The 26,154-nt window shown below is 45.5% G+C and overlaps 1 protein-coding gene and 1 long non-coding RNA gene across 5 annotated transcripts in view; one reads left to right on the top strand and one right to left on the bottom strand.

Moving 5' to 3' along the window:
* MICAL3 (microtubule associated monooxygenase, calponin and LIM domain containing 3) overlaps window positions 1–1,922 on the bottom strand; it is a 168,106-nt gene extending 166,184 nt beyond the window's left edge. For all 4 annotated transcript variants that reach the window (XM_075115489.1, XM_075115500.1, XM_075115510.1 and 1 more), the window contains exon 1: window positions 1,704–1,922. The gene's annotated coding sequence lies outside the window, so the exon portion shown is untranslated. The remainder of the gene's footprint in view (window positions 1–1,703) is intronic.
* Window positions 1,923–2,479: 557 nt separating this feature from the next.
* Window positions 2,480–25,661, top strand: LOC142067144 (uncharacterized). Its single transcript, XR_012663916.1, has 3 exons — window positions 2,480–2,678; window positions 10,492–10,663; window positions 17,181–25,661. It is a non-coding gene; the product is annotated as an uncharacterized LOC142067144 (long non-coding RNA).
* The last annotated feature ends 493 nt before the right edge of the window (window positions 25,662–26,154 follow it).

The following is a 26,154-nucleotide window of genomic DNA, read 5'->3' as shown; positions in this document are numbered from 1 at the left end:
GTAGAAATATTCCCATGATTAAAGAAGTTCATTCCCATGCAAAGAGTTATTTTTACCAAACACATCCCTGCAGTACAACCAACCCAAACACAAGTGCTGAAAATGTGACAGTGAAAAATAAGTAGAATAAGCACATTTTCTAAAAGAAATGCAGGAAGAGGTATTAGCACAACTATTGGGAAAATAAGTCTATTTCGAGTAGGTTCTTGATCATACACAGAAAATCCTGTTTACTGGGGTTTTTTAAGCTTAGTTAATTTGTAGCTTTCAAAGCTTGTAACTAAAAAGGGTCCTAACAGATAGTGCATTTCTGTATATCCAGATTGTCCACTGAGAGGCCATTTACTTGCTCAACTTTCCCTAAGCCCCTTACACCAGTGCCGACCCACTACACGTAAAGGACACAATAACTAGGACCCTAAATTTAAGCCTTAAGCCTAACACTCAAAGAGATTTCCCACAGATCCTTCAGTCTGTAAACCTTTCAAAGCAGTACAACAGAATCAACAAAGGAAGTGGCAATTTTTCTAGTGCCAGACTCGAAAAGTATTCCTCCATCTCAACAAGAAGTTATTGTCGATGGCTGCACAGCACTAACCTTAAATGGATGACTTCATGAGGTAAGAGATGACTTCTTTGGAATATGGAATGGAGCTGTCACAGGGAATGCATAAGCAGGTTTTTATTATAATAAGAGAAGGAATCCTATGTTTTGAATCAGTTTCCCTTGCTAAGTAGTCTAACAAACACCTACAGAGCCTACAGAGATTAAGCCCATATAATTAAAAAAAAAAACAAAAACAAAAACAAAAAAAAACCACCAACCAAAAAAGAGGCAGAACAGAGACAAAGGCATTAGAAAGCTAGACATCCCTTACGTTGACCATACCTACAATAACAACAAAAACGCTAAAGGCTTAGGTCTGCGGGACAAGCAGCAGCCTGTATAGAGCAAAGCCGCTTCCCGCAGTTTCGCTGGTGGGGGGTGTCACAAGCTATCTACCTGACGACAGGGCACTGTCAGGAGGTGGCCGTCGCCGCCGGGAAGCCCACCCGCGGCATAGGGCAACCCCCACGGCGGCTACCAGCCATAAAGCCATGGGGAAGGAGCAGCACGCCATCGCGGCACCCCGAGGGGACCCGGCCGCGGGCAAGGCGCTGCCACCGCTGCCCCCCACCTCCTTCTCCTCTTCCCACCTCAGTCCGGGGCGAGGGGACGGAGGCGCCCCAATACCTTTCGCTGAGCCATCCCCACGCCGAGGGAGCGCTCGGGGGCCCCCGGGGCGGCCGCCACCGCCTCGATCCTCCCCGGCGCCACGTTGGGGTCAGGGGAGCCGGCAAGGACCGGCCGCCCCGGGGATCGGGTTTCGCGGCCGCGCCGTGCCGTGCCCCGCCGCCCTCTGCCAGCCCCAGCCGCCGTCGCTCCCTTCGGGCCCCCACGGCCCCCGGCCCGGCCCGCCGCCGCACACAGACCACCGCGCTGCTGCCAGCGCCCGGGGCGCCGCGCCAGGCCGCTCCCCGGGCGCTGCCAAGGGATGAAGCGGATCCGCCGCCGCCACGGGAGACATCCCCCCCACGCTGGCGCGACCGGGCAGCGGCCACCCCACCTGCCCTGCCCTGCCGCGCCGCGCCGCCACGGAGCCCGCCCTCCTCCCCTCCCGGGGGCGGCGGCGGAGGAGAAGGGACCCCACCGCCGCACTTACCTTCGCCTCATACTGCCCCAGGGGCGGCGGCGGCGGGCTCGGCACAGCCCGAGGTGCCCCTGCCGCGGGGCTGGGGGAAAGCTGCCCTCGCGGAACGGAGCGGCCCGACCCTGCCCGCCGCGGGAGGGGGCGGGTGAAGCAGTGGCGGCGGCGCGCGCGCGCACACCTTGGCAGCTACCGCTGCCTCGGCTCGGCTCGGCCCCGCCCCGCCTCGAGCGCGGAGCGGTTGGCGAGGCGGGGGGCGGAGGGCGTGCGGGCAAGGCCCCTCCCCCGTCCCCGCCCCGTTCCCTTAAAGCGACACACGGCGGCTCACGGGCAGGGCGGCGGGTAACGGGATGTTCCAGCTGCTGGGCCCAGGGTGCTCTGAGAGAGGGAGAGGAGGAAAGGGGAAGGCAACAGCCTAGGCAGCGAACAATAGAAGGGCGCGGATCCCACACACATACACACAGAGCCCCTTTGCGCTCTCGCCTCCTCCCCCGCTCCCTGGCAATGGTACACTCCCACCCGACGGGGCGGGGCCATGGAGCGCGCCAAACGCGACCGGCGGAGCCGAGATAAAAAAAAGGGGCGGGGCGAAGAGGCAACCGTTTAAAGCGCCCCTGGTGGGTGGGGGTGAGGGCGCGCGACCGGCAAGGGCCGTTGCGGCTCGCGTGCGCGCGGCTGGTGCCCGCTCCGGTCGCACCCACCCACCCACCCGCGCGAGCGGCCCCTCCCTGCCGTTAGCCACCTCCTGGTGGGGGGGGGGAGGGCGAATATTCCCTGTCCGAAACAAGGCTGTCGCCCCGGGCGGAGCGGCCGCAGCCCTTCCCGAGGAGGCGGGAACGGGGAGGGCCCGGCGCGGGGCACGCAGCTGCAACAATAGGTGCCGGTGCCGCCGCACGGAGCGGCTCCCGCCCCACTTGGGGAAATCTTGGAAGATTTCCACGCGCGCTTTGCACTTCAGCGTGAAAGGCTGATGAAGGCGAGAGATGGCAAGTAAGAAACCGGCAGGAGAAAGGTGGCGAATTGGGTCTGAAAATGGCTGGAGAGGCACTTGTAAAATCATCGTGAGAAAGGGCTACGCGTGTTTTCGGTTTGGGGTTGGCTGGGGAGAAGCCCGGAGCTGTGGTCATAGCAACTCCTGTTGGGATCCTGCCGCGCTCGGGAGAGCCGCTCGGCGCCTGGGCGCTCTGCGGAATGTGCCAAATGGCTTGAGATCAATTCCCGCCCCCCTTACCCTTGTCTCCTGCTAGCTGAATCGGTTTGGAAGACCCAAATATTAACTAATCCGTCAGGTTACCCTGAGGTATATTGTCTATGGTGTAGGTACTAGGTGGACAGGGAAATGAGAAACCCCTGTTCTTCGGGAAAGTACTGAGAGGAGAAACACAGGAATCTTTAGTGTGTGTACATAGGCTTATATAAACGCATATATGTACAGCTGTTTAATTTTTTTAATGCTCTCAGAGCCACAGGTTACTGGCTGAATGCTCCACATCTGAACTAGCAGTCAAGAAGAGCACTGACAGTTCAGCATTTACATACACCCACATGCCTGTGTGCATATATGTGTTTGTATACAGTTTATGTATAAATCTTTAATTACTATCTGTACACTTTAGTGTGTGTAAGTCATGCACAACATATGTGCTGTCTTTGCCCTGCTCAGCTGAATTCTTTGTCCCTGAAGTCTTTGTCCCGCTCCCTTAAATTTTTCAGCCAAGGCAGCCAATCCACGTGCACCTGAATAGAGCAGGAATGCAAACTAATACAGAAGCACTGTGAACGACCCAGGAATTACGAGTCAAGTACAAACCCAGGATAATACTGTAATAGCAATGGTAATACAAAAGTACACCAGCTTTCTTTTAAATAGGCTTTTCCAGCAGAGCTAATTCAAACATCTTTCATGTCCAGACTCACATGGTCCAAATGTCCTACCAAAGCCATAGTCTTCCAACCTACCTTAAGAGGAGTTTTGATCTCCACAGTCTGTTAAAGATTTTGGCATGAAAAGCAGTCCGGTAGTGCAATAACAAGATAAAAAACAAAATAGATACTGTTCATAAGAGATGCATAAAATGAGCTCATGACGCAGCTGAGGAAATTCTTACTACAGTGTGGTGTGACAAATATCAGCCAGAAGTGCACAATTCCTAAATCACTATCTATATTCCTGTCTGAGAACAGATGGAGGAAAGCCTTTAGCTGATCTAAACTTGGCTCAGCCCACCCTGTTTACTGATGGAGTTTCCATGAGCATAGAAATTAGAGCTACTAGTTGCAATTACTTGGGAGCCATAGCCTGCTGATTCAGCTTACATGTTGGAAAACCTGGCAAAGACACATGTCCTTACCTGAACAGATGCACAAAGTCACGCACATGCAAGTACCGACGGGCAGCAGGAGCTCCAGTCAATGGGTATTTCCACCTTTGAAGTCAATGAGGGTCATTGGCGTAGGAGCTCCTTGCAGGGGAGACAGCAGCCTATGTTACCCATTGATAGCCAAAATTTCAAGGCATCCTCCTCTACAAAGATGCGGGTTGAGGATGTGTTAGATTATTGAAAAAAGAAAGCAGATGGAAGAGAGGGTTTACATACAGAGCTATGGGAGACATTTTAAAACACTCTCATAGAAGCCAGTGCATACAGTGCATGTGTCTGCTGATTACTGGCTGAGCGCTCTGCCTCTGAACAGCCAGGAGGAGGGCTGTCGGTTTAACAGTAATCTTTGTAAAATGCTAATAAGGACCCGAACAATTCCCATTAGGGAATTGAAGAGCCGTCTGCGCTCTAGCATGAGGCTGCCTATGGCATCCACAGCAAGACGTGTTCGTCTTGGCTTGATATTTTGGAATCCAGCACCAGAGAGGCTTAGTCATATGACAGAGTTATTTGCATCATTATGCTGTCAGATTCCCAGAGGAGTTTTCACAATGCACTGTAAGAGGAAGGGTTTAAACAAGTAGAACTAAAGCAATAACAAAGCACTATACTTCCTTTGCGTGTTTCTTTTCACTGCGTGCACGTGGTGTTGAGAGTGGGAGCAGGGTGGAAGGCAGTACTGTGCAGAACTTTGGGCTAATAAAGCACACAGACACAAAAACAATGGGCTGCAACATCTGTACAAAATGGGCTACTTTGTATAAGCAAGCTCAGACAGCTGAAATCCTGCATCACAGCCTAGTACAAGACTGATGCTCCAGGCTGGTGATGTGCAAGGTAAGCACATCGCTGTATCTTCCCTGAGGACTTTACAGAACTGCTGGTTTGCACTGGGCTAGGTAACAGTCACTCACTGGTAACAGCCAAGTGGTGATGCCCTGTGAATGAGTGCCTGCAAGCACTGTAAAACTGGATACCTGGCACACCAGAAGTAATCACTAGTAAGCAGAGCAGTCATCAAGGCAGCAGTCCCAAACCAACCCAAGGGAAAATATTGTGGTTCAGGATTCAGCTCTTAAAAGGAGGTGAGCTGCTACTGCTCAAAATAAGGCCAGAGTATGGTACAGTATCCCATTCTGAAAAATCAATATACAAAAATAAGGCCTGACTTTTTCATCGGTTCTATTTCTAAGAGAAATTATTGAAGGTGCATAAAAGGCAGGTGCTACTCCCACTTAGACAAGGAGTACAGCAAGGAAGGCAAGTTACAGAATAAAATCCAGGAAAGTTTTTGGTATCTCCATGATATCAAAGCTAGTTTCACAATAAAAATGGCCAAGGAATCTTGAATTCTCTTCTGACGACCTTCCAAGGCTCTGAACTTGCCAGGTGCATGAGTGCTCCAGTGGGAATTTGTAATCTCTTTAAAACAAGAACAGCAAATTCCACTGGAAGCATACTGTTCCAGAGCAGAGCCCCCACATCTGGAATTAACAAGTAAAAACACAGCAACTGGTTTTTCAAATGAGGAGGTGATCACCAAATTACAGGGCTGGAAGGGATACTGAGACGTCATCTAACTCTGTCCCTGTGAAAGCATCTCTGTCCCATCTGGTTTAACCCTTAAAGACCTCCCCAGTGCTGCAATGGTCTCTTCTCATTATTCACTCTTCCTGCCTTTACAAAGTTTTCACTAATTATTAATGTGGATGTCTTTTACCATAATTGACATCTACTTCTTATCCTACCCATCAGAGAGAAAGAAAACATTTGTTCTTCTCAGTCCTGCAACAGCCTTTTAGATGCATGAAGATTTATCATGTCAATTCTTATTACATTCCCCAGACCTGAAACTCCATTTCTCCTTGCCTGTCCTCCAAGGTTACGTTGTGAGATCTCTGGTGAAACTCGATGTTCACCTGTGGTGGCAGTCACTTTAGTCCATATCCTTCCTGAATTTCCCTGTGCAGGAACAGCACACAGCATGTTCCCAGCTGAGGCCTTACTGGTATGACGTAGAACAGGAGGAGTGCTCGGTGTGCTCTGCAAACATCCCTCCTGTTTATATGTCTTAGTATGACGTTTACAGTGCCAGAAGATTTATTTCACTTTCTACATATGTGGCAGTATGTGAAAGGCCACAACATGAAACCGCTGAAGTGCCGCTGAAGCATCTGAGATGCTCTCCATTAACCAGAACTCTTATCTCCTGTATGCAAGCATTTCTGCTAAAAGTCACTGCATTTAAATTGCCACCTGCTGGAGGCAATTTAGTTGGGGACCTCTGTGATGGATTGTACCACCTTATTTTCTGGGCTCACATCGATCTGGATAGCTAGAGCAAATTTTTTTTTTTACATAAAAGTAATCTGTACTCAAACCAGAAGCGGAATGTTTCCAAAAGAAGAAATGTTTCCAGAAGAAACCGAGGGACTTCAGAGAAAGACTAGTCTACAGAGATCTTAAAATTTGCTCTCTCCTGCATCAGCTGCAACTGTTAGCAGGAAGAGTTGTCCAGTCCTGGAGAAAAAAGGAAGAGCTGACTTCCGAAGCAATAGCACAGGTGTTCAACTTGAAATACAAATCAGAAGTCATCAATCACCCAGCGTTCTCCTGATGCAAGAGGTTATTCGCTGCACAAGCAATGGAATAACTGTAACGTTTATAAAATGATGCTCTTTAACCTCTTCCACCACCCGTCAACACACATGCACAAACTAATCTGGAGTGACGTTTTGTGCAGGGGTGGGAACTGACTTCCAAATCAATTGTTGGTGGGGTTGTATTACAAGAAAACAAATACAAGACTAATTCACTTGAAAAAACTACCTATTGGCTTAGTAAGAAAAAGTAGAAACTTCTCTAGGTAAAAACTTCTTCAGTTCCACAGTGAAATAAAAAGCTGGCCCATCAGATCCAGTAAACTTTGATCGTGTAGAAAAAATGTTTCTGACCCTTCAGGCTAAGAAAATAAGCTTTCAGATAGAAACTAGTAAGGAAAGTTCCTCTGGGGCTACATGCAAATCTGCTGAGTGTTCAGTGTAGACTTAAGCGTTTGGGAGCATTTTAGGAATAATAGAGGCTCCAAGTCTGCACATACACACTGGAGATAATTTCATTGCTCGCAGATTTTCCAAGCAGTAAAATACAAAATTGTGTCTGGGTTTGCCGCTATGACTCAGGACTGTGGGCATACAAGAAGCTAATTAGAAGCACAGAACTTTCACTTCACTATGCTGTAAATTTTTAAGCAGAGGTAACCCAAAACAAAGGCTACACAAGGGCAGAAAACTCCCTCCCGAAACTGTACAGCATGGTACGGGCGGGAAGAGTAGCCCAGCTAAGTTTGACTTCACACTTCCTTTAAGAACAATAACAGCTCAGGTGTGTAAAGAGGTGCAAGATCATCTCAAGCAGTAAGGCAAGTGCTTTTCAGTTAACAAAATATAGATATGCAAGAAGATGGCCATACCCAGCTGAAATGCTACCAGACTGTGGCTGTACTATGCCATTAATTTATTAAACAAAACATCAGAAGTGCAGCATTTCCTTGTACTCAGCTAGTCCCCGAGAAGGACTAAAGGAACAGATTTCAATATACCTTGGTGAAATGTAATAGAGTGAAAGTCCTGTGAGGTCATCATTGAGACACACCATTGGTTCTTCACCTAATTTACGCTTTACGAATTCTGCACGAGAGCTGCCTGTGCAGGGCTCCCCCGGGGCTGGTTTACTCCAGGTAGCATGCATTAAGGTCTAGAAGGACCTTACTATTTGGAGTTTGGACTGGGGAGAGCCTGAGCCATGTTTTGTGTACTTGATTTTAAAGAAACAGCTTTTTACCCCTTCAACCGAGTGTATAGAGGAGCTCTCTTGTGGTGTTGTCTAGAAGTACCCAACAGCCCTGAATCTCAAAACAGGTCTGGAAGCTTTCTTCCAACTCTTAACTTACAGTTAGGTTCTCTTTAGCAAAAGGTGGCCCTGGTTGGGAACCTTATTGCTTTACTAGTACTATTAGACTTGTCCTTTGACAAGTTATAAAAAAGACTCTACCTGCATTCCATCCAAATTCATCACTGTTTAGAGAAGTATTAATAAAAGGAGGAAACTAAATCAATGAAGTCACTTTATTGACCCTGAGAACGTGGAACTACTATTAATAAAACATGTTGACGTTGTTTTATGGATAGGTCGAAGTCCTGGTAAGGGTGTGTTTGTCATTCTAATTTATGTGCAGTTTCATCAACAAAGTATTTGTTATTGCAGTATTGTATTTATTCATCTCCTGTTTCCCTCCCCCCACAGCCAGAACATCTGCTAAACGTTTCTGAATCTAAGCTTGTTGGGATAGGGCCTGTTACTTTTACATATTTATGAACTGTGTGGTACACTGGCACTCATTCAGCAAAGACTGCTTCCCGAGGCTCATGCACGAATTACATAAACCGATATGGGTTTATGTGCAAGAGGTCCACATGTGCAGAGGTCACAGAGGGGGCTGGAAATCCATTTACATCGAGAAGTACTTAAACTCCACTGCTGCAGAGGAATAGAACTATCTGTTAATATTTGAGTGATACAGGAACACAAAAAGGAAGAACAAGATTTTATGGTGTCCTAAGGAATTGTAATGAAGAGTAATGGGATAAAACTGAATGAAAAGAATTTGTATCTGACTCCAGAAACATCCTCTATCATCAAAATATTTTCAAGTCTAGTCAAACAGTCCAAAAAAGCAAAAGCTACTATGTGTGTGTTAGTTATAACAGACTGGACAGAGCTGAACGCAGGACTGGTTCTGGGGGTAGAAAAATGAACAAATAATTCATTTCTGATGTCTGTTTTTCTTCTGTTGTAGCCCAGCTTCTCATGCCAACACTCACACAGGCACAGCTTTATACTATGTACACACTGGGGGGAGTGTATTCTGCCGTTATTGTGCGGAGAACTTACACATGTGACCCCCATTACCACGAACAGAAGATATGTTCATAAATTGCCCTTGTGTGTCTGGGCTGAGCGCTCCTGTCCCTATCTGCCTTTCCAGCTGGATTGCAAACAGTGCCTTTCCAAAGTCGAGGCTGTAAGATTTTCAAACCTCGTGAGAAAGAACGTAGCCCATCTTCTCTCAACTGTGAGAGCCATCCATGCTCCAAGGATCATTCATCTGCCTAAACCCATGGCAGCAACAGAGCACAAGTGCAATCACAGCCTAATAGCCTTAATGAAATTATAGCTAGAGATGCCCCAGTGCTGCCGTCTGGCCAAGAAACTGAACAAGCACCAGATTCTTCTGGAGAAAAAAAATCTCCTTGGCTTTCATGTGAGCATGCTGCAGGTTGATCGAGATTTCAGACCTATGGTGTACAAGATCCCTTTGATTTCTTTTTCCTCATATTTTTTTCTGCAATACATTATTCTTTTTGACAAAATAGCATATTCTTCTCACGGATCTCTAGATTTAATTAATATTTTTCAGGTGAGAATTTAAAACTGATGATCATACTGCTCTGTAGCACAATTACTTTTATAGATGCCTATTGTTAGCCATGCTAGATTGATCTCACCCATGGCTTTTGTATGCTTGACTACAATCTGTCTGTATGCTTGACTATGATATCCATGTGCTACAGTGGAACGTGGTGGATCTTTTCCAGTATAATAATTCCTTTTATCAGCAGTTTATCTGATGCATCTGTTTGGCTCACTGGAATGAAATTGCTTGTAACTCTATCCTACACAGGGCAAATGCTCTTTCTGCACCTGTTCCAGGCAGCATTTGGTTTACTTACTGCTTAAATTCTTAATCTCAACAAAAACCAAGTAAGTTAGTGTGTATAACAAAGGCTGGAGTAATGATTTAAAATAAAAAGCTGATCTTTGGATAGTACCATATCACCTGGCTACAGTACAAAACCTGGTATCAATGCATTAAGGTGCGGATTGTGCGGAGCTCACTGCAAACTGCAGATACTGCCCTGCAGATTTCATCGAGCTTGCTGCGAGAAACCTGCTGCTAACAGGTAAGTCTGCAGCTCTTGCAAGACCTCATGCCTAGAAAAAAAAAATCCAGTAATAGCGCATTCATGAATTCTGCGTGAAGCCTCTTTAGAACAGCAAGCACAAAAGAAAATTCCTCCCCTCAGAAACAAGAAACCCCAGAATTTTATAGTATGTAACAAAAAACAAATAACATTTTCAGCAGAAAGTACAAGAGGCCAGCTGGGTCAGTACTCACAGAGCAAGGCTGTACAAGTGACCTTCTTCTCACACAAGTCAAATCCTCCCTGACAGGTGCTCATAGTTCAGCCGCCTCTGCCAGGGCAGGCGTCTAAATTAGAGCCCCCTCACCACTCATTGTGCCCTGCCTCTGCACAGGTTTCTCTTTGGGGAGCTCGACAAACAATTTTCTCTTTCTCTAGGCTTGCAAGGTAAAACCAAAGTAAAAAGAAAATGGGACCTGGGATGCAAATCTCCTCCTGTACGTCTTTCCCAGAGCATCTCGGAGGGTCTTGAGGAGGCTGTGCGATCGATGATGGGTCTGGCTGCCAATTCGTCACTGTTGCCGTGGTAACAGAGCAGTGGTCCCCTGTGGTGAGTGGTAAGGGAGCGGCAACCGGGAGCACCAAATGTATATGTATCGCCTCCTTCTTTGAGGGTTCCTCCGACCTAGGCAATCCACTCATTTCTTTAAAAAAGGCTCTTTTATACGGAAAGTACTTCCTGCCCTGCCCCCGCTTGGCACACACGCACTTTGGTTACTCCACTCATGAGCTCTACAGGATCTGTAAATCTTGTTTGTACAGTATAGGAAAGCTGGCATAACCCTGAGAGAGACACTCACTTCCTCTGGGAAATACCGTGTCATGTGAAAACAGGAAAAAAAAGAAACCTTGCTCTGGTAAACATCTGAACATCAGCACACGCTCACCAGTATTTGAAGAAGTGCTAGGAACAGAGCGATATAATTTTGTCTCTCTGAGCAGGTGAATGCACTGTTGAGATGGCAATAGGGTATTTTTCTGCCAACATGACCGAGTGCAAGTGTGTCTGTGAGACCCTGTTACAGCAACAGGGAAGCTCAGGGCAGGCAGAATTCCTTTGTCCCTGTCCTCTCAACTGAAAAGTCTTGATGTTATCCTTTCTGAGCCTTAATATTGCTCTTTTCTACTTGTTTAAGATATTTTTATTGTAACATTGCCATAAATATTATCAGTAATGTTAGGCAGGACAGACCTCAGCAGCAGAGACCTACAGACTCTGGGCTGTAATTAGAGAAGAAGCCAGGACTGCAGAAGCAGGGGTTATTTTGCTGGACAATGAACAATTCAGGCCTGTTTTGGAAAGCAAATCCTTCGATAGTTAAATAATACCACTTGTTTACGAGACAAACTATTTATCTTATCTTCTTAATAAAATGTTGCTAATGGTTCTTTGTTGCTTTCCTTATTATTCTCTCCTAATGCCAAGTGCTTCTTTTAAGGTGATGGATTTCCTCTCTCAGGACGCCTGTAACAAACACAGCTCTGTGTGTGCGTAGGTGGTATGGACAAAACCAAACACACAGAAATAAAAAACAAACGTTTGTTTTCTTGACTAACTCTCCTATCCCCACTTCTAACTCAAGTTGTTTGAGATTTCTCTGACAGTGGATCATCACAACTTGCTGGGTAGGGACAGGCCTCCAGATGCCAAAATTCAAATATTAAAGATCCCATCATGGCAGAGGTTTAAGTACCTTTTTGCCCCACTATAACCTGAAACAGCAGAGATGGGACTAGCTCAGAACAGCAGTATCAGCCAGAAGGGTTAAAAAGGACTTGAACCAGATTCAAAAAACTGTGAGTGGGGTAAAAAAATCTCAGACGTTAAAAACAATAACAATTCAAGTCATTTTATTTGTCTTTGTCTCTGCCTTCAGACTCAGTTTCCAGCTTTTCTCCAGCTCTACAAGGATTGTAACTCTGTTTAGAGAAAAAGTTATGTTTCTCCTATGCTTACGTGATTCTAAAACATGTGACATGGAGCACATCGCCAAATGCAGTGACGGCCATGACAATGCCACTAGACTTGGCACTGCAGAAGTATCTCTCCAATGTACGTAAGCCCATCTAGGGCCAGGCTCAGGATGTCTGGAGCCTTTGTATTAAAGATGCTGGACTTCAACAGCATCCCCCCACCTCTTTGCATGGTGGCTTAGTGGCTTGTTCAAAATTAGTTATGAGTACACCCAGACTTGTGAGCATCTCGTTCCACACAGATATGAGGTTACTGAAAATATGAAGGCATGTTATAAAGATTCATGTTATCATGGGCATTTTAATGGCTGCTTCTTCGGTAATCTTAAATGAGAATGCAATAAGATCAGAAACTGAACTGCACACTTAATCTTACATAGGGAAAATGCTGGTTAGTACACATAATTAAATATATCTGCTTTACAGCCCCTGCTCCCCCGATATTTTTACCCTTGTCTTGGTGGAAAAGACTTGGTGCCTCTGGGTGTGATAGCACAAAGCCATTCAAAATGAAGCTTTCCCCTGAAGAAGACAATCCCGAGAAGGAATAAGGCTGGGCTAGCAGGGGTAGGAAAGCAGCAGAGGAACGTAGAGGAGAGGAGGTGGCTGGCCTTGGCCTGCAGCACCAAGAAGCCTTTTCCATCTGCAGCTTTACCTTCCCCCAGTCAGAGCACTAGCTAGAGCTATTTAATGGGATCACGAGGCTGCTGTACCATTACTTACGGAAAAGGGTATAAAAATGACAGCAGCTAATAAGCACCAATTTCTCATCAGTCGCCTCATCAGGCTAATTTCACAAACAGACCATTTCGGAGGCTAAAGGGCTGGAAACGTCATTCCGGCTGCTGGACCCAGGCCAGTACAGAGAGAGTACATCCCTGCGCCTGGATACTTCAGTCTCAACCACAAACAAAAAGAGAGCTACCCTAAATGTACGTCCACAGGAGGACATAGATTTTATTAACTGAGCTGGAAGGCTAAAGCCACAGCACAGTCATTCTTCCTAATGATTAAGAGGCAACGGGAGCAGGAACATGAATGTTACTTTGTCTATAAATGTCCAGAAAGGAAGTCTTTGTCTGGAGTTCACAACTGAGGACAGCAAAGAAAGCCTTAAAAAAAAAACCAAACTTGGTGGACCAGCATGGAAACACACCTTTAATTGAGGAGTTAGTACAGAGGAGGCGTTCATGCATCTGAGGGAAGAGGCTGGCTGATGTGAAGGGCAGAAAGTGGACAGAGATGCGTGTGTGGTCTGAGAGCAGGATAAAGGCAGGGAGTGTGTGTTTATGCGCGTAGGAAGGAGCGGATTGTTTGTAGTGGGAGTGCAGTCCATGAATGTGAATTATAGAGGTCAAAGCTGAAAAAGAGCTTGTTGGCCTTTTCACTTTTTCTTCTTGTAGCCACTCAAGATTTGAAAAGTTGAATCTTCTACTCATTGCACCAAAGGATCTAATGCAGTATATCTGCTCTAGTATCATCAGTCGCCAGTTAGGTAATTCTGATGAAAAGAAATATGTGACAAGATTGGTTCTTTCAAATATCAAGGTTCGTTTTTGCTCTTAGTATCACTATCCAGTTTTTTTTAAACACGCATTTAATTTTTTTCACCGCGATCTATAGTTAGCCTTGTTAGGAAGTATCTATACTGTTTTTCTGTTTTTAGAAGATAGGCCCACATTTGCTCAGTTTTTCTCAAATTCCCTGGTGCACTGCTGGTAAAATTAACTCACAACAAGTTTTCAAGGCTATTAGAAAGTTATCATCACCTTAAAATATGTTCTGTGCTAAATGATTTGGATATGCTAGGCTTTTTTCACAATGTTTCCATAACTGATTTTCATGGAGATCCTTGCTCCTGCTTGTCTATACTACGAATAGCTGCTGCTATGGTCACGCCTGTTATTGATGGGTTTCTGGAAAGCTCTGCAACTCAGCAATTTTATAACTGCATTATAAATAATTCAATCAACTGTTCTTCCCCACAACTAGTTCTCATTTATTAATGGACTTTCTTTCTAGGCAGTATTTTCTCGCCTCTCATCACCATCCAATATATATATACTTGGGGGAGGAATGTAATTAGTTTTGCAGTCCTTCTGCCAGAACTTGCACTGACTTTAGTCAGAGATTTGCCTGAAGAATGCCTGATTATAGCTGGTAGGAGCTGGTCCTATTTCTGTACACCAGGAACCGGCTGAAGTGAGTGCACACAGGTGGGCAATGGAGTCCCACGGGTGTTTTAACCCACAGACATTTTAAGAGAAGCATGGAAATGTGGGTTCGTAGATAAAAGAGGAAGGTGAAGGACATGGGGGAAACAAGGCAAGGTGAAAGAAGATTCTGTTATACAAGAGCAGAGAAAACTGAAGATTTTATATGATTAACTCATGTTAAACTCTGGTTGGGATTTGGTTTTGTTTTGTTCTAAACTTTTCAAATAACAGAAGAGCGGATTTTTCTCTTTTTTCCCCCTTTTCTATCCTCAGACAGCTGTGCAAATATTTTAGCATGTGATTGTGGAAGCACAACACTGAAAACCTCTGAATTGTGCCAAAAGTACAGGAAAACAAAAGGCAAAAGCCTGGGGTAGATCTAGCTGCCAGGATCTCCTGCCCCCAGGGGAACTAGACAGAGGAAAAGGGAGAGAAAAAAGGAGGAGTCTGATAGCTTTCATTGCTTACAGTGACAGTATCCCAGGTACTATCCCAGGAAGGAAACACAGGCTTTTGCAGTCTTTTTGAGGGAGGGTAGCAAAGGTCTCAGAGCAATTAGCAGTCTATTAAATCACTGCTTTCTTGAAGGTTGTTGGATTTCTCTGCAGCACCAACTGCTTGTGCTGTACCTGCCTAAGATACTGAGTTCTCAGGTTGCAGGTAAATTGCACACCTGACTAACACAGCGCAGTAAGTCAGTCTTTGAATTTAGGAAACCAGAGCTACATGCTTGGTCTGCGGCTTTACAGGCCTGGCCTGAAACAGCTCTTCTTCCAGCAGTTTAAGGGGTTCATCAGCAAAGCAGTGATTCAGGCCAGCTAAAAACTAAACACATCTAAATTAAACTAACTAAATACACATCTCTTCACATATTCTCTCAGGAGTTTATGCTATGTAATTGTGGGCAGCAGGTGATAACACAAACCTAAATATGCCACGACCAGGAATCATGTTGCACTGATTCTCTTCCAAAGAATCCTGTCTTCTTACTGCAGGGGAACGAATGAATCCATAAAAAAATTAGCTTTCACTTGCAGCATTCTCAGTGTGTTTTGCCACACTCATTCAGCGATTCCTCTACATCAGATGACAGGACAGCTTTGTCTTTCCCTCCTGCTTATAGGTCATGCCATAACTGTACCCTATCTCCCAGCAATGCAAATGCTATATTTTGCAAAGGAGTGTGTACCAATCCATCCCGCTGGTGAGAATGCCAAGGAACAATATTTCTTCCTGAAGCTGGTCATCATTTTGTGCCCTGAAACACAGAGCTGGTGATACTTCTCATTTTTGTTAGGTCCATATACCTGCCAAAGTTACTCAAAGAAACAAGAAACCTTTGACTGTACTGCATGTAACCTCCCATCCCGGGGAATTAAGCAGGTGGTTATTAAAACTGCAATAACACCCACACTGCGAGCGTAAAGCCTAAAGGAAGAAATTCTTCCTTCCATCAAAGACAGCAAAATCATTTAATGATTTCAGGAAGCCTTCATACTCCAAACTTCCTCTAACCACTTTCATTCCTCTTCCATTTAATTACCTGAATAATTAATTAAAGTTAATCAGCTAATGTTTTGCACAGTGCTTTGAATAAGTAAAGCCCTGTATAAATCCTTGGCATGAATTGTTTATTAGGCTACTATTTATTTCACTGTTGTTGCTCTCTGGGCTCTTCCTTTTCATATTTCCCTTTATACACAGTGGCCAGTACTACCATGGCTATTATTTCTAGCCCAAGTTATGCAGCCAGCAACACCATCCTCTTGTGGCTGTTTCAAGAATATATAGCTTTTCTGGCATCATGACATGTACTTTTATGGAATCTGAGTTTGCAATTAAGACCTTGTGCCCCATTATCCACTTAACAGCATTTTCACCTCACCCTCAGGCTCAGACTCCAGCCTTGCTGCACCTATCCCCTGCCCGCATCTGCACAGCAGTGAGAACAGATGGAGGCTCCCCTCGCTCAGCACAAAAGCAGAAACCAGGGCAGTTGCAGCCCCTCCCAAAAAGGGATCGGTTTCCCAACACAGTCCTGGAAATATCTGCAATTCTGTCCTTCCTTTAGGAAGCTTAACCAGGGCTCCCTTGATGCCAAAAGGGCCAAGCACAGACTACAGCAGAGTCCTGCTTACTGTGGCCTCCAAGGACAAAGAGGAGGCTTGTCTGCAACAGAAATCTCACCCTCCTAAAAAAGGTTTGAGGCCACCTCCCAGCTTCTCCACAGTCTTGTATGACTCTGAGCAGGCCATTTACAACTAGATGTACAAGCGTTGATTGTGGGTGTCTCAAGTTGCGGTTGTTTTGAGAGACCAGAGACATGACTTTAAAAACCAGGCCGTACTCCTCCAGTTGAAATCAGTAGGCTCTGTACTCATTGTGTCTCCAGATCCTGTGAGGTAAATGTACAAAATACTGGGTTTGCTTTGGTTTTCTTTAACTGTCAGCCATACAAATTCTGCTTTATAATTGACAGTCAAGTCAAGTTCTTTCCTTCTTACTCATAAGTAACATTCAACAGGCCGAAACAGGCCACAGGGATGCCAAAAATATAACTCTTTGGAACATGGTAAACAATTTTGTTGATACTGCTGAAAATGGAGCAGAATCATTTTCTCTCAGCATGTTGGCTCTTCAGAGGTAATGACAGCTCGTTTCTTTGAGTCACTGAACTCAGCAGACCCAGCTGTGAGTGCAACCGGGGCAGGCTGAGCTGGTGCATCTCATGATCCTTCTCTCATGTTCCAGTTTACTTTAACTCCTTCTAGGGTCTCTGAAACAAAAGACTGTCTCACACTTAAAGACACCAAAGCAGCAAAGGACAAGTCCAGAAATAAAGTCCCTGTAATGTTCCTTTCTTTCTTCCTTGCCTAGGTTACTGCTAGACAAGCATAGGACTATTTCTAAGCAGAAACGTCCATGCAGAGAAGAGAAAGAAGAGAGAAAGCACGGTAATCATTCTGCCCTCACAATCCCCCTTCCTTCTCTATCCACTGTAAGCAACTGTGGGCATGGGTTTGGGCAGACTATGAAGCCCTGCTGTCTTCTAATTCTTGTCTTGGCCCTTATTAACTCTGGAAGAAGACTGCTAATGGCACCAGTTGCCAGCCAGGAGAGCACACAAAGTGTCTCTTGCAAGTTCTCCAGATAAGTCCCACAGTGATGTCTAGGGGCTTGCCCAGCACAACTGCCAGTCACGGTCCCTGGTGCCGAGAAATGATGGGACTTGCAGTAAGTCAGCAACTGAGGAGCAAGGAGCCAGAAAACAAAATGGAGGAAGAAAAGCAAAAAGAAACAAATGGACAGTGCAGGCAAGAAACATACAGAAAGCAAACTCAGAGCAGAATCTGAGCCACTTAATATGCTTTAACTAATTTGTGGCTGGCATCTCTAAACACCAGGAAAGCTGTTTGAAACCCCAGAAAGGTGGCATACTTGTACTGAGCCCTGTAAGCACATACAGACATGGAGGCGTTACACAGGCAGCAAGGAGAATCCAAATATTGGGCTTGCAGTCTATGCACTACCGTATGTATGTGCATGTTACATATATGCAGTCCCAACAGCTCTGAGAAGTACAAAAATTATGAGTCAGGCCTTGTATTATAAGAGGATAGGCTTGGAAACCCTTAAGATTTTGAGCTTTAAAGAAAAAAAACAGGACTGTGAGCACTTTTTTGCTAAAAAAGCAAAAGTGACAGAAAAAGGTGACGAACAGAAGTGGTCACTGAAGTTTGTCCTGCCACACGTTAGTACCTGTGCTGGGGAAGATACACAAACCTGCCGGTGCGTTTTATACTGCTTTATCCAAAGAAAACTGCAAAAGCAGATTTGCCCTAACTGTCCTGTCTGACAGCTTTCACTGATGGATATAAACAGCAAATGGTAAGTTTGGAACAAATTGCAGCAAAAGGCTGATGAGATGCTACCCAAGTGCCTAATACAGAACGTAAGGAACAGCCCTCTGGAGAATAATGGGGGGAAGGAAGAAACCGTATAGAAGAGTTTTGACCTTTTTCACTGAATCAAGAAGGAAACAATATATGGGTCTTCCTTCTCTTTGGCTCAGTTGCTCTGTGAGAGCAGGATTAGTTTCTGTGGCTCATTAACCCAGGCTGCTGCTGTTTCATGGAGATCAATGTATCATTTAATAGAGAGAGGCTTTTCAGCTCTGCGAGATTTTATCTGCTGATGGCTACCATGATATTTATAGACATATCCATCAGCATAACAGCAGGAAGCAATTCTCTAGGGGTCGAATTGGGTGGATTCTCCCCATTTAAACTCAATTATGGATGCAGCTTTCTGTACAGGATTAACCACTTAACTCAATGAATCCCGAACATCATCAGCTATTGTTCACAAGAACTGATGATCTCCATGGCTTAGTTGTGGGATGGTTGACTTGTTTTCAGTCTCAATTATCTTTTCAAAGAATAAGGTCCTTTGTTAACCTCTGACTTGCTGAGCAATGTGTAGGCAGCCTATAAGTACTTCACAGTCCTCTTTTAACCCTATGATTCTGGCAGCTCTAGAGATTTAGTCCCATGCTTGTCCTATTTCTGACCAGTCTGAATCTTCAACTGTCACATGAATAGCAAGACCAGAGAACCAGCTTTGATCACAGCAAGCTTCAGAAAATAAACAGCAGTGGCTTGGAAGATCAAGGCAGAAACTATGTGTATATTATGCAAAGTGTTTTAATGCTTGCTGCCTAACTTTTGGTAATGATCTACAGAGCATGCCTCCCTGCTAAGACTATTTTGAGACTCATCTCCTTTGGGGATTTAGTATGCACTGATTCTATCTCCTAAAATTATCCAAGTATCTTTCTAGTATTGAGTTTCTTCTGGTGAGCACACCTTTTGGCAGGAGACAGTCTTGCAAGGGGAGCTTAGAATAGACCTATTGTCCCAGCAGCTCACAGTGCATAGGGAATACTAAATGCTGCTTAGTTTGACACAGAAGGATGAATGCCAAGTCCTGGCATGGACAAGTGTTCTTGAATACAAATAACAAATTTGAGCTATTTAAGGTAACCTTCCCTCCTGTTTACGGTGACCTCCACCCTCTCATGACTTGGTTGTATTCCTGGTGCCAGCCTGACACACCAACACGCAGCTCTCACCTACCTCTGTCTACTATCCTTCTAGTGCTTCCTCAAAAATATACTTAATGAGAAACATGAGGGCAGATGCTGTCTATTCCTGAGTGCAAAAATTAAGTTCCCAGTCTCTGGCAGAACCCACCCCATTTTCCATCTTTGAAAGTCTGGTCAAAATTTATATATGAATCTCAATCCCATTACTTTGCTCTTGAGTAATTTTATTTTGCTAGTGTGTACAGCTACAGTGTACTCTTGCTCCTTTGCTTTACATTAGTCTATTTCTTCCATCCAGATATCTCAGAACACTCCATAAATACAACGTGAACTACAAAACTAATAAGCCTTCTGTCAGGTAGGAAAGGAAATGATGTTGAAATCTATTTCATGAAGAGACAAGCTGATGTTCAGAGAGAGAAAAATTTTATAGGAAGAAATCTCTAGTAGATAAACTGTACATCCAAGATGACTTGGGATAATTTTAATGCTGGAAATGTACTTATCCAGGACACTTTTAATTTTTAGCGAAATCAAGACACTTGTGCAAATCTATTAATTAGTAGAATTGTTTAAAAAAATTACTACATTATATAGTTCTTTAATCGTCTTAGAAACACCTGGAGCAGCTTAAGAAGTCATTGTCAAGTGTTGTGTCACCCCCCAACCCCACCGCCAATGGCACTAACAGACCTTAAATGCCCTTACCAGCCTCACTGAGGACTCTAACCTTGCACATCCTGCCCACTGGTCCTGGGGAGGGAGACTCCATTTAAGCCCTATCATGGGCACCCAGGCCTGGCCTGAGCTATGTTGTAGCTGTGCAAGTCTGCAGCCCTCCTTCTGTCTCCTGGGTGGGTGTTGGACCTATGTTGTAGTCCTACCTCCTGCTGCTCCTGACTGGACTCCCGGGATAGACCCTAAACCTAATTCATCACCTTGCCTTGTCTGGCATGGTTGATGAAACCTGTTATCAGCACCCAGTACTGCCCACCCTGCACAGGTCCCCTGGGTGTGACTGCGCCCCGGCTGGGGAGGACACTGCCCCTGTGGGCCCTGGGCTGACCCTTGGCCCACAACTTGCCCCATGCTCTTTCTGCTTCCCAACACCTTTGTCCCCACTGCCAGGTCATTCTCATACTGGAAATGCTGGAAAAGATCTTGCAAGCACTTCAGTGCAAAGCCAGCAAGCCACCTTGGTCCAAACACTTCAATGGTGGTTTAAAAGCAGCCACTGACTTTGCGGCAAAGTGGCTGCCGAGCACTAACACAAGCAGTTCTGTTACCACTCTCCAAATGAGCCAGTATTCATCTAGGGGAGAGTAAGTTTCTGTGGGAATGCCATGCTGAATTCCCATGCTTACATCTGCTAAAGGTTGACTGCAGTGGGAGACAGGATAGTTAGAGCTTAAGGCTCACTTTAATGAATGAAAAATATTTAAAATACAACTTGCCTGATCTACAGTTGAGTTCCAAAAGATATTAATTACAGTTTATTACCTTTCCCATAACGTTTCAAACAAGTTCTTTCAGGCTGTCTACATCAAGTAATTTTTTGGAAGTAAACATTTTGGATCTAACCCTAAATGTGAAATTATTTCAGATTTAGTAATACAGACTGGGTTTTCAACTTCCTCCGTGAACAGGCACCTGGAGCGAAAACATGTCTAGAAAATTTTGGTCTGCCTGTTGAGCTTGCCTGGGCTCAGGCTGCTGTCAAAGCTGAAAACCTCACTGAGGTTAGATTCCTCATGGGCTGCCCCTGCCCCAGTGCCAAGAAGTAAACACATATGTCTAAGGCTACGTAAACTAATTAGACACCTAATCCTACCTTCACCTGCATCTGGTACTGCTGCGAAAGAGGAGAAGGAGCAGCAAGGGGGAAAGAGAACATCAGCTTGTCAGAGAAACGGGCCAATACACTGCTCGAGACATAATTTTTTCTATCAGCATACCTCTAAAACCAATAAGACCCTAAAATAGCACACAGGTCTTCAAAAGGAAGGCAGAAATCCTCCCCAAAAGAGAGGTACTGCACTTTCATTGAATACATCAGAAAGGTCAGAAGCCAATTAATAAAAAAAGCAATAGCTTCTTAATTACTGTATCAAGTTTGTGAGCAAAATGGCAAGCAGGGGAGTCCCGCCCACTGCAGTCCTCCTGCCAGAGGGGCACAGAGGGGTACGCTCACTCTGAAATACAAGACACAAAGGTTGCATCAGCAAAGAACCCCTTCCCAGTGGATCCTCTCCCAACGCTCAGGCACTGCTGCCACGCAGCTCTGTGGCACTGCTGGCTTTCCTAAAACAAGCTCTCACCACAACTTTTGTGAGCATCGTAAGACCTGGCCAGATAAGAGCCAGGGCCAACAGCCTGAGATACAAAAGAGTTTCTTAACTTCTGTAACATTTTATGCAATTTCCAAATCAAGATGCAGAACGCGCATCACCTCTTTGTAGCAACAATTAACAGGAGATTGTGGTAAGCGTGCATTCAAAATGAGAGACAGATGTCTAACAAACATGAAAAAAAGAAGTACTGAGAAGTTAGGAAGCTAGGTTAAAAATGAAACATATTTTCTCAGATTGCCTTATGGTACAAATACTGTAAGGATTCATGCTGTCAAGCTCTTCTCCCAACCATGACAGCACATTTGCTTTTGAAAAAGAGGAAAGGTGGAGATTAATGGATAACTGATTTTGGCAGGTGGGACTCTGAGGTGTTAACTATTAGAAGGGCTTGCGACTCTAAATCAGTGAGCAGAGGGATGCTGTGCTAGGTGAACAGGATTAAATTGACCTACAGTGATGACAGGCTTTAGCATTTTCTCACAGGTAATAGCTGGTTGCAGAAAAGAAGATGCCTTAGGCCTTTAACCAAATTGGTCACCTTAAAGCTATGAAATGCCCCACCCAGCACTAATTATTGCTATTATAACAATAACAATGAAATCAGAAGTAACAGCTGTTATTCTTTGACTGCTGCCTTGCCAAGGCTGGTATTTTGTTTGATATAGAGCAAAGAAAGAGCCTTAATCAACTTAAAATTGCCCTTTGTTTCAGAAAGCTTTTGCCATTATCTGAGTAAAACTCAAGTTTTGACAAGTTGTGAAAACAACTCTGTGTTTCCAGTTTCCAGAGTTTATACCTTACACTATGTTTTGTACATCCGTGATGAAGAGTATGAGCAACTCCCTGTTTTAACCTTATGTTATGTGATACCCCATAATTGGACTGTGGCTGTGACTACTTCTGTAGGTGCCTTTCCTGCCTTCTACCATCCTCGCCTGTTTATGTGGGTTTTCATGCAGCCAAAATAAGAGGCGACTGCTTTTGAACACGGTAACTGGGAACATCAGCAGGTGGTCTCAAAATCAGGTGAGTCGCCTCTTACTAGCTCTATTTTTGAAACAACAAAATAGGTTTGATTCTGTGCCACCATGCTTGGTGAGATAAGAAAGCGGAGCAGCACGATCGGCCATCTGTTCAATGTGCAGCTGGGAAACGTTCACCTTCACCCAACCGAGGGCTCTGAGGCCCGCCTGCCAGGAGCTACAGGAGCCCTGAATCTGGGCTAACTGAAGGGATCCGCAGCCAGCCATCTTCATACTTAGTAGGGATGTACTGTTGATGGAAATGACAAGCAAATTACAGATTCCAGCATGTCATGGCCTAGCCAGGCCCAAACAAAATCATGTGGTGATAAGGACAGAGCGCTGCATGCATGGACCCATGGTCTCCATGGACCTCATTGCTTTGTTAAAAAGTTGCTGATAAACTACGATGTACTACAAAACTCCACATCTTTCCTAGAAACTATCCTTTTTTCCTCAGTTGTGTTTATAATGCCTTTTATGATTTCCAGCTCTTCCGTTTGTTTTTATATGGATGTAAGAGGGTTTCTTTCTCTTCAAATCAAATCATAGGGCCTCACTGTTTCTAGCTCAAAATCTCCCTAATGCTGCTAATCTCCTATTAACAGCCTACTGACACAGAAGAGACCACAGAAAAGACTGATTGCCAGCTCCCTGGCCCTGTGACCGTATGCCGGTCGGATCTGGATTAATACTTGAGGCGATTTACCTCAGGAGGCCTTGTTGCAGGTGCCTGTAACTCTAAACTCCCCTTGAACTGCCTGGCTGGAGAGGGAGGAGGGGAACCTGTGAATCCACAGCTGATGCAGACACAAACAAGGCCCCTCTGAAACTCACTTTTGTTTTCATATAGAAAATCAGGATGACAGTAGCAAAAAAATTCTTGATTTCAGATAAAAGGCGAGGGAGCTGGGCATCAACATCCCACCTGGGACACAAAATCCACTGCGATGCTCCCTCTTACTACCTGTCACTGGCAACAAGTTTGCTTGACTTCAGCCTTTCTGGTTTCTAGAAATGGTTATCCAGGAGCACAGACAAACACGGTGATTTCCTCCAGCTTTTGTGTAGCAGTATAGCCTTGCCATGTAGGCTAATTCAGGTACAGAAGTGACTCTTTGAGCTTTAAAAACAATTTAAGCTGTTCACATTTAAGGAAAGATGGAAAACCAGCATCATTCTTATTTGGCAATGAGCATCCACGTGACAGTTTGGTTCACCAGCCCAGACAGCCTCAGGCTCCTCTCCAGGGCTGGGCTGCACCTCCGGCATTCGCAGCACTGTGCAGTGGGGGCTCTGTTGCTCCATGACCCTATGTAGTAGGAGGAGGGTGCTGGGATGATGGATCAGGTTGGCCAGCTGTGCTTGACATCACCCAGCAGAAGGGAGTCCACGTGCTGCATCTGGGCTGCACAAGGAATATGCCTGACTGCCAGGGAGAGAAACCGGCAGGACACGATGCTGCCCACAATCCGGTCAACCTCCAAGGCTTTGTGTGTGCCCGAGCCTGGAGCTAGAGCACCTCTTGTCTCCACTAAGATAACTCTATTTCAGAATGATCTCATTTTGCTTGTTAACAAATTGCTAATAAAATAGGTAATTGTTCCTGGCCTGAAGTTAAATAAGCCTGTTACTGAGTTACTATTATTTGCAGGTCAGAGAGCCATAAGAGATTTGGCCTTCAAGGCACCACACTGTCCCCTCTAGGTAGAGGGGTGAAGTACAAAAACACTCTACCATGCTTTACAGAGAAATTAATTTTACCTGTAATTACTATAATTAAAAGGCTGCTTGTCCCTCCTTGGCTTCTTAAGCAACCACACTGCAACTCATACAGATCTTCTGTTTAGAGCAACTCCTACCTCTCCAGGACCTTTGCCTGCCTCTAACATAACCCCACAGCATTGCAGCTTGTATATCTTTCCATAGGCCTTTGTTAATTAATAAGGAGCATCTGCAGGGAAACAGGATCTGACTCACTCTGCAGCAGCTGCTCCTGCTGCTCACTTCCCACCTGAAACAACAGTCCTCTGTTTCAAAAGTTGCCTCCATCACTGCAGCAGCTGGCTCCAACACCACCAGTACAATGCTGTGCTGCCCTTCTAAGGGAGAGAATATTCTTGGCGGTTTCCCAGGAAAGAAATTCTTGAACTTGAAATTCTTTGTATATTGCAGACTTACCTTGATTTCGTGCTGTCTTGCTCCTTTTCTGAGTGTCAGTGGGGAGCATCCAGCCAGTACAAGTCTTCTTAAAAATTTATTCCTTATCCATATTTGGGAATTTGTGCTGGGCACTAGCTGGTACGAGGCATGTTCTTCCCACAGTGCACTTTGGGACTTGTAGTTCCCAAAAAGGAATGTTATTTTTCAAATTGCAAGCGCCAAGCAACAGAAACAGAAGTCTGAAATGCCTTTGCCTCTGACTTTGCTTAGCTGCTGGGCCCTTCCTTTTACAATGATTCTGTGCTGTGTTTTTTTGCCTTAACCAGCCTGAATCCTCCAGGAGCCTCTTCCACAGTTAACGGCACACTTGCAAATCCCTTGGATGCTCTGCTATGTGAAAGCATCTGCTGCTGCTGCAAAATGCTCCTGCTGCTGTGGTGAGGGGCAGATGTGGTGTCCTGCCTCCTGCGAACGGCTGCTTATAAAAAACGAGATATCATGAAGTTTTTAATCATAGTCTCCACGATTTCTTCCCCGCTTTCACCACTGAAATAGCACAGAAACTCCCATTTTAATGATGTATTTCACTTTTTAAAACGTGCTGCTTGAGCATATTTTATTTTTGTCATTGAATAATCATAGTAGGGGGTCAGCATTACCAAATAAATAAATCCTGCCTCTCCTGCAGAGATGCGTTTTTGAACAGAGTTTGCACTGACGGCCATAATTACCTTGTAACCAAGACACCCTATTGTTTTTAAATAACAACTGAAGAGGAATGTGAGCGGGTGCCTGTAGGGTGCTGATGGAGACGTGCTGTTGTCATGCCCGAACTCCAGTATCTTTAACAGCGTCATCTGCTTAAAACCGTGGACACGGGGTGACTGAGGAAAAGGAGGCCGGGAGAGGAAGGCGCCCATCATCCAGCCCAGGAGCCCGCCGGAGCAGGCGGGCCGCGCTTTCTCTTTACTACCGGTCCCGAACCTCTCCTCCCGCCACCTAGTCGCCGCCGTGCTCCCGAGCGGCCACCTCCGGGGCCCCACGCTCGGGGCTGGGCTGACGCCCAGCGGCCGCCGGGGGAACAGCAGCGGCCGCCGCGGGGCTCCGGACCGGCTGCTAACCGGGGCGGCCGAGGCGGGGAGCGCCGGCTGGGCCACACGAGCGAGAAACTGGGTTGTTGGCAGGGACCGGCACCGACCCCTTCCTCCCGG

This window comes from Phalacrocorax aristotelis, chromosome 1, assembly GCF_949628215.1.
Source record: "Phalacrocorax aristotelis chromosome 1, bGulAri2.1, whole genome shotgun sequence".
Taxonomy (NCBI): Eukaryota; Metazoa; Chordata; class Aves; order Suliformes; family Phalacrocoracidae; genus Phalacrocorax; species Phalacrocorax aristotelis.
The sequence above is the reverse complement of the archived record's forward strand: the minus strand, read 5'-3'. Positions and strand labels throughout refer to the sequence as shown.